This window comes from Paramormyrops kingsleyae, unplaced genomic scaffold (genome assembly GCF_048594095.1).
Source record: "Paramormyrops kingsleyae isolate MSU_618 unplaced genomic scaffold, PKINGS_0.4 ups31, whole genome shotgun sequence".
In the NCBI taxonomy this organism is placed as follows: Eukaryota; Metazoa; Chordata; class Actinopteri; order Osteoglossiformes; family Mormyridae; genus Paramormyrops; species Paramormyrops kingsleyae.
In genome coordinates this window covers 1,135,713-1,143,512 of record NW_027325969.1, presented here as the reverse complement: position 1 = coordinate 1,143,512, position 7,800 = coordinate 1,135,713, and positions in this window count along the sequence as shown.

Here is a 7,800-nt window from a genome sequence, read left to right as displayed (position 1 = left end):
AACCCTGGATAGCAGTGAACACTATTAATTTTAAGGTCTTGCGTACCAATGATTTCATTTAAAAATTACACTGAGACCGCGGTTACCAAATCAGCAGATATGGGGGTTCCACTGTACTGTTCTAGCGAGCTTCCTAGCCAACAATAATGTTAGCTAGCTAACTATCTAAGAGTTAACTAAACCCCTACTAGCAAAGATCATTATTCAACACAACATTACAGCAAACTACAGCAACAAAAGATTCATTTTAAAAAGGAGTTTTAATAAGCATAAGGTAACATTCCTCCTCCACTTTCACAGGCGACTACAAACACTCCGCAGAAGAATATCTGATGGGACGAATGAAATGAACATAATTGGCAGATTCAGGTGATGAAGTTGACGAATTGGGTGGGCAGAGTAGAAATTTGTGTGTGCATTGCCCCCCCGCCCACTTCTAGATCTGGCTGTGGGCTTGAGATCAGCAGACTTTTGTTATTATAACATAGCCCATGTTAATTACCTTCAACTCCTGCAACTCCAGAGACCCCAGACATTGTTGACATTGCAAAGCAAAGATCAAAAGACACATGGGAGGGTCATATGCAGGAATTAGTGTCAAACCAGATGGCAGCTGCACAACAGGTGGCTGAGGGATTGAGCAGAATTGATTTGGAATAAACTGACAGCACTGATGAAGACTTCAGTGTTGAGAGAGTGAGGAGAGCAATTATGAAACAGAATGAGAAGAGGATTCGCCAGACTCCACAGACCTGGAAAAAAACGCAGTGGAACCTTGTCCTTGTCCTCAGCACCACTTGTGCAGCATGCTTAAGGTAGGATGTCTTCTGAATACATTTTAGAAACAAACCCAGAGCCAACAAGACTTGCCATTTCACAGGCTTCAGGCATTATGTCCACCTTTCCCAGATAGCCTGCGGATGTGGGCCACTTCGGGCAAATGTGTGGCACTGCTGGCCCGGTTCCGGCACCGGCAAACGGATGTATCTTAAAAGTGGCCCACTTGTAATTAGACAAATGTGGCCCAAATGTCAGAAAACAGAGATGGACCACATGTTAAATACTTTATTAAAAAATTGTTATATGGCTTGTGGCTCCGGCCCACTTCTGGCAAAGGTATACACTGTAAAAAAAAAAATCAGTCAAAAAACAGAAAATGTACTGGCAGAAAATTACCGGCACATTTTCCGTTTACGGACTCTTCCTTCAAGTCTCAAGGAAAATATTGTAAATTCACAGTTTTCCACAGGTTGTTGTTCCAAGGGATATTTCTTAAATAATAGTTTATTTTCATTTTTAATTTTTCATTCTGCCAATTCAGATTTGTTTGTTTAATAAATGATGTTACAAAAAGTAATTAGAGAATATAGTCATTCACTACATTCATTATTTTTCATGACTCAAGGGCCCATAAACATGCATTTATCCAACTGCCCAGCCAACACATCCATGTGGGGCCCGCATGGGATGCACTTGGGCTGACATGGGAAACCCAAGTGGGGCCTAGTCAATTTTGTCCACAGTTTCCATAGTGGCCCCACATGGGTTAGCCCACATGGGCTAATGATGGACCCTTGATGGGCTCCATATACACTGAAAAAAAGAACATGTTGGATTTACTTAATTCAATAGTGTACAGTGGTTGTACACAGATGTTTTGCTTTGTCAGCAACTTGAACAATTGAGTTAAAGTATTAATCTTTATTAACTCTAATAGTGTTTAATTTACCCCATAAGGTAAGTCAATGAGTCTCCACCTCCAAACATCTGCCCCATTTTTTTTATTTTTTTTTTAGAACTTAGTTTTTATTGCAGTTTTAACAGGTTATACAAATAACATTTTCAAATGAATTCTTCACCATTTCCAATTCTAAAGTATAACCTGAGAAGATTATCTACACATACAGGGAATAATAATGACAATGGTAAACAGACATAAATGTTAGAGAGAAAAAAATAATAATAAAAAAATATATATATATATATATATGTATGTATGTATATATATATATATATATATATATATTAGGGGTCTGCAAAGCAGCCGGTATTTGTATCTGTATTTGTATTTGTTGAGGGGGGAAAAGTATTTGTATTTGTATTCGTATTCGAGTAAAATTCAAAATAGGCGTAAAAATCCAGTTTTTTTGCGTTGCACTTCTAATTTACGCTATAGTCTAAGTATTCTTTAATTATATCCATTATAATAATTATGGATATGCAGTAGACAGAGTAACTTAAACGTACCATATAACTCCTACAAGTGCATACAATTCGACACAACTACACAAGCATTGTTTTAACCTTTTTAACCAAACGTTAACGTTACTCTGTCAACAGCCTATTGTCTAAATTACCGAGCTAACAGAGCTACGTAAACAGAGCGAACATGAGAGCACCTGATTGCAGACGTCAATAATGCAGCGTAATGGAATAATCTCCCGATCAAACTCTGCTTCCCGAAAGTTATAAACTGCCTCCGGAACCCAGTTAAGGTACAAAAATCTATTCAACAAAAATAGTGATACAGTTAAGTCTTTTTTCGCTCAGCCGAGCCTTCTCTGTTACTGTGTGGAGCAGCCTGTGTCAGTCACCTCTTTTACAACCACCCCCCCGACTCCTGAACTCACTCACTCATCCGGGCATGCACTGCGGTCTCAAGAGGAAACGCAGCTTTTTGATATAAAGTTTTTCTTGTTCCCGAATACAAATATTTTTTTAAGTATTTGTTCGAAATAAGTATTCGTAAAAAACACATTATTTGTGCCTTTCCGAATACCGTATTCGGGTTCGGCTCCACCCCTAATATATATATATATATATATACAGTATATACACTCACCTAAAGGATTATTAGGAACACCATACTAATACGGTGTTTGACCCCCTTCCGCCTTCAGAACTGCCTTAATTCTATGTGGCATTGATTCAACAAGTTGCTGAAAGCATTCTTTAGAAATGTTGGCCCATATTGATAGGATAGCATCTTGCAGTTGATGGAGATTTGTGGGATGCACATCCAGGGCACGAAGCTCCCATTCCACCACATCCCAAAGATGCTCTATTGGGTTGAGATCTGGTGACTGTGGGGGCCATTTTAGTACAGTGAACTCATTGTCATGTTCAAGAAACCAATTTGAAATGATTCGAGCTTTGTGACATGGTGCATTATCCTGCTGGAAGTAGCCATCAGAGGATGGGTACATGGTGGTCATAAAGGGATGGACATGGTCAGAAACAATGCTCAGGTAGGCCGTGGCATTTAAACGATGCCCAATTGGCACTAAGGGGCCTAAAGTGTGCCAAGACAACATCTCCCACACCATTACACCACCACCACCAGCCTGCACAGTGGTAACAAGGCATGATGGATCCATGTTCTCATTCTGTTTACGCCAAATTCTGACTCTACCATTTGAATGTCTCAACAGAAATCGAGACTCATCAGACCAGGCAACATTTTTCCCGTCTTCAACTGTCCAATTTTGGTGAGCTCGTGCAAATTGTAGCCTCTTTTTCCTATTTGTAGTGGAGATGAGTGGTACCCGGTGGGGTCTTCTGCTGTTGTAGCCCATCCGCCTCAAGGTTGTGCGTGTTGTGGCTTCACAAATGCTTTGCTGCATACCTCGGTTGTAACGAGTGGTTATTTCAGTCAAAGTTGCTCTTCTATCAGCTTGAATCAGTCGGCCCATTCTCCTCTGACCTCTAGCATCAACAAGGCATTTTCGCCCACAGGACTGCCGCATACTGGATGTTTTTCCCTTTGCACACCATTCTTTGTAAAACCTAGAAATGGTTGTGCGTGAAAATCCCAGTAACTGAGCAGATTGTGAAATACTCAGACCGGCCCGTCTGGCACCAACAACCATGCCACGCTCAAAATTGCTTAAATCACCTTTCTTTCCCATTCTGACATTCAGTTTGGAGTTCAGGAGATTGTCTTGACCAGGACCACACCCCTAAATGCATTGAAGCAACTGCCATGTGATTGGTTGATTAGATAATTGCATTAATGAGAAATTGAACAGGTATTCCTAATAATCCTTTAGGCGAGTGTACACATCCACATACATATACATAAAATAAATAAATAGATAAAATAATTAATGAATAAATTAATTTATTAGTAATTAGATACCATGTTGTTTTAGTATGGCAGTAGCAGGACTCCACCTTTTAACAAAAACATCCTTTTGAAGCCTCAGGGAATATGTTATTGATTCCATCTGATAGATTTCCCATACCTTCTCAACCCATAAACTATGTGTTGGGGGGTCAGATTGTAACCACTTTAATGTGATACATTTAGTTGCCGCCGTTAGTAGTATTTCTAGTAGGTATTTATCAGATCTTCCCTCAACGCAACTCGGCATTACTCCCAATATTGCCATCTTTGGGTCTCTCATAATATTTCTACAAATTATCTTTCTGAGGGTCTCAAACACTTCATCCCAGAACTTCTGTACTTTAGGGCAAGTCCAAAACACATGGGTATGGTGTGCCATTTACGTGCCACAGTGTCTCCAACATTTATTGGAATTTATTAGGCGCATCTTAGTCATTATTTCCAGAGTATAAAATAATCTCATGATTATCTTCCACTTATACTCTCTCCATATATTCGAGTTAGTAACTACAGTAGATGTGCCTCAGTACATATTTCTTCCCACATGTCCTGAGGTATATATGTATTCATTTCAGATTCCCATTTCTCTTTTACCTTTGTGTTGGTCTGACTCATATCCGAAAATATTTTGTACATACGACATAACTTTATTAGTCACATTCCTTGTTTGCAGTTTTATTAAGAACTCCTCGACCGGGGTAGGATTCAGAACTTTATACCATTCATCATGTTTAGTTAGGAAGTCCCTCAATTGTAGATATCTAAAAAAGTCTGTGCTTTGAATTTTGAATTCCCCCTTTAGTTGGTCAAACGATTTAAGACATCCATCCTTATGGAGATGATATAAATTAGTGAGCCCATTAGCTGACCACTTTCTAAAACCTGCGTCTGTGTGAGGCGGCACGAAGCCTTTCAGATATCCTATATTGCTTAGTGCAGAAAATGCCCTGGGCAGACCAAATGATGATTTTACTTTCCGCCACACTTTTAGCGTAACACGAGTCCATTCACTCATTGGAGTTTTTTGAAGGGGAGTTTCGAGAAATGGTATGGTCTGTAAAGGAGTTGGGGATAAGCTTTTTTCAATATTTAGCCAACGTGTGTCTGTGAGATCCTGTACCCATATTGTCAAAGGTTTTAACTGTGCAGCCCAAAAGTAGTATTTTAAATTTGGAAGTTTGAGCCCACCACGTAATTTAGACAGCTGTAGTGTCTTTAGTCTGACTCTTGGGCGTTTTCCTTGCCATATAAATTTTGAGATTGCCCTATCTAAGTTATCAAATACAGATTTTGGTATTTCAATGGGTAGCATCTGGAATGGGTATAGGAGCTTACTGTAGGTAATACATTCATACGTATACTCTCGATTCGGCCTAATAAAGATAGGGGGAGGGCTGACCATCGATCCAAGTCTTTATTAATTTTTTTAATAGTATGTTTGTAATTAACATCATACAAGCTTTTTAGTGATGGGGGAATGTAAATACCCAGGTATTTAATACCTTCCTTTAGCCATTTAAACCCACTCTGGAGTTTGAACCTTTGTGGAATGTTGCCAGCTATGTCCATAGCCATGGTTTTGTCAATATTTACCTTATAGCCAGAGAAGTAGCCATAGGTAGAGATGAGGCTCTTTAAAACCGGAATTGAGTTCTCTGGGTCCGCTATACTGTATGTAAGAGCACATCATCTGCATATAGTGATAACTTGTGTTGTTTTTTATTTATTGACAAGCCTTTCACATTATTGTCATCTCTGATTAATTGTGCAAGAGGCTCAATGCTGATATCAAATAGCAGTGGCGATAAGGGGCAACCCTTGCCTACATCCACGACCTAATGCAAATCGAGTAGAGGTGTGTCCATTTACTTTGACCCTAGCCTGCGGTGTAGAGTACAATGTCTGTATCCACTTTAGAAAGTTAGGGCCAAATCGGAATCGTTTCAGTGCTTGAAATAGGTATTGCCAGGATACACAATCGAATGCTTTCTCAGCATCAAGGGACAGAATCATTGCTGTTTCCTCCCTAGCCTTTGGGTGTGTCATTAGATTTAGTAATCTCCTAATATTGTCTCCAGAGTACCTTCCTACTATAAACCCTGTCTGATCAGGATGAATAATTTTTGGCACAATTTTACTAACACGCTTCGCTAAAATGGCTGTTAATATGCGAAGATCTGTATTCAGCAATGATATGGGTCTATATGACTGGCATTTAGTAGGGTCCCTACCATCTTTAGGTATTACTACAATTGTTGCATCATTCCAGGAGGGAGCCATAACTCCATATTGTAACGCATGATGGTACGCTTCTAGAAGCAGGGGCGAGATAATTTCCTTAAGCGTTTTATAAAATTCATTAATGTAACCATCCGGTCTGGGACTTTTATTATTTTTTAGATTGGAGATAGCATCTTGTATTTCCTGTACTTTATTTGGCTCATCCAACTCATTCGCCATAGTTTCAGTAAGTTCTGTTACTTTGATATCTTTCAAGAAGTGAGCCAATGCGTTGTCATCGGTACAGGCATCCATGTTTCTGTATAGGGACTCATAAAATTTTGCAAACAATTCTGAGATTTCATCAGGTTTTGTGACTGTTGAGTTATCAACCTTTAATTTCTGAATTATATTAGACGCTTGCTGTTTTTTTAGCCTTAATGCCAGCAATCTACTAGCCCCTTGACCATTTTTGTAATATTTTTGTTTGGCAAACCGCAAATTGCCCTCTGTCTTTTCACTGAGTAAGGTATTTAGATCTCTACGAGCTTGTACAAGAGCCTTGGCGGCCTTGGAGTTAGGTGATTTTTTATGTTGGTGTTCTAGCTGCCTTATTTTTTCTTCTAGCTCATTTTGTTTCGCTTCTCTAGTCTTTCTTTTTAGACTCGCAAATGAAATTATTCGTCCTCTAATATATGCTTTAGCACAATCCCACAAGATAATAGGGGATATCTCAGGTGTGACGTTTATATCCAAAAAAAACTTTTCATTCGGTTGCCACAAATGTTCTAAATCCTTTATCATTGAGGAGTGATGCATTAAACCTCCACTGTTTGCTTTTTGGCCTAAGACCTATATCCCATGTCAACGCAAGAGGTGCATGATCAGATATAGTTATTGGTAGAATTTCAATATTTTCTATTCTATGTAATTCTGTCTTTGGGGTAAAAAAAAAAAACTATTCTAGAATAAGATGAATGTCTGTGCGAGTAGTAAGTAAAATCTCTTCCATTTGGGAATTTACTTCTCCAAACGTTTATTAGACCTGATTCCATTAATAGATACTTAAGCATTTTGCTCATTCTGGAGATGGGGTAGGTGGAGACAGGTTGTCTATCCATACACTGTAAAACCCGATAAGTTAATAGAACTCAAAAAAATAGTTGAAACTGATTACATAAAAAACTTTAAGTGAAAGTAACTTAGTTTTTTAAGTAGGTTTAACTGATTATTTTAAATTTACACCAACTCGACTTTCTAAGTTAAAAGAACATTCTTTAATAAGCACTTTTTACATACTGAATCAAGTATAGTTAACTTGTACTTATTAATTACCTGTAACTAAAAGCAATTAGTTGCTGACTAATACATTTTTAATGTGAAATTTACTGAACATATTTAAGTTCACTTAAGCTGTATAAACTCTATTGTGACTTAAAACTTTGCTGACTTTT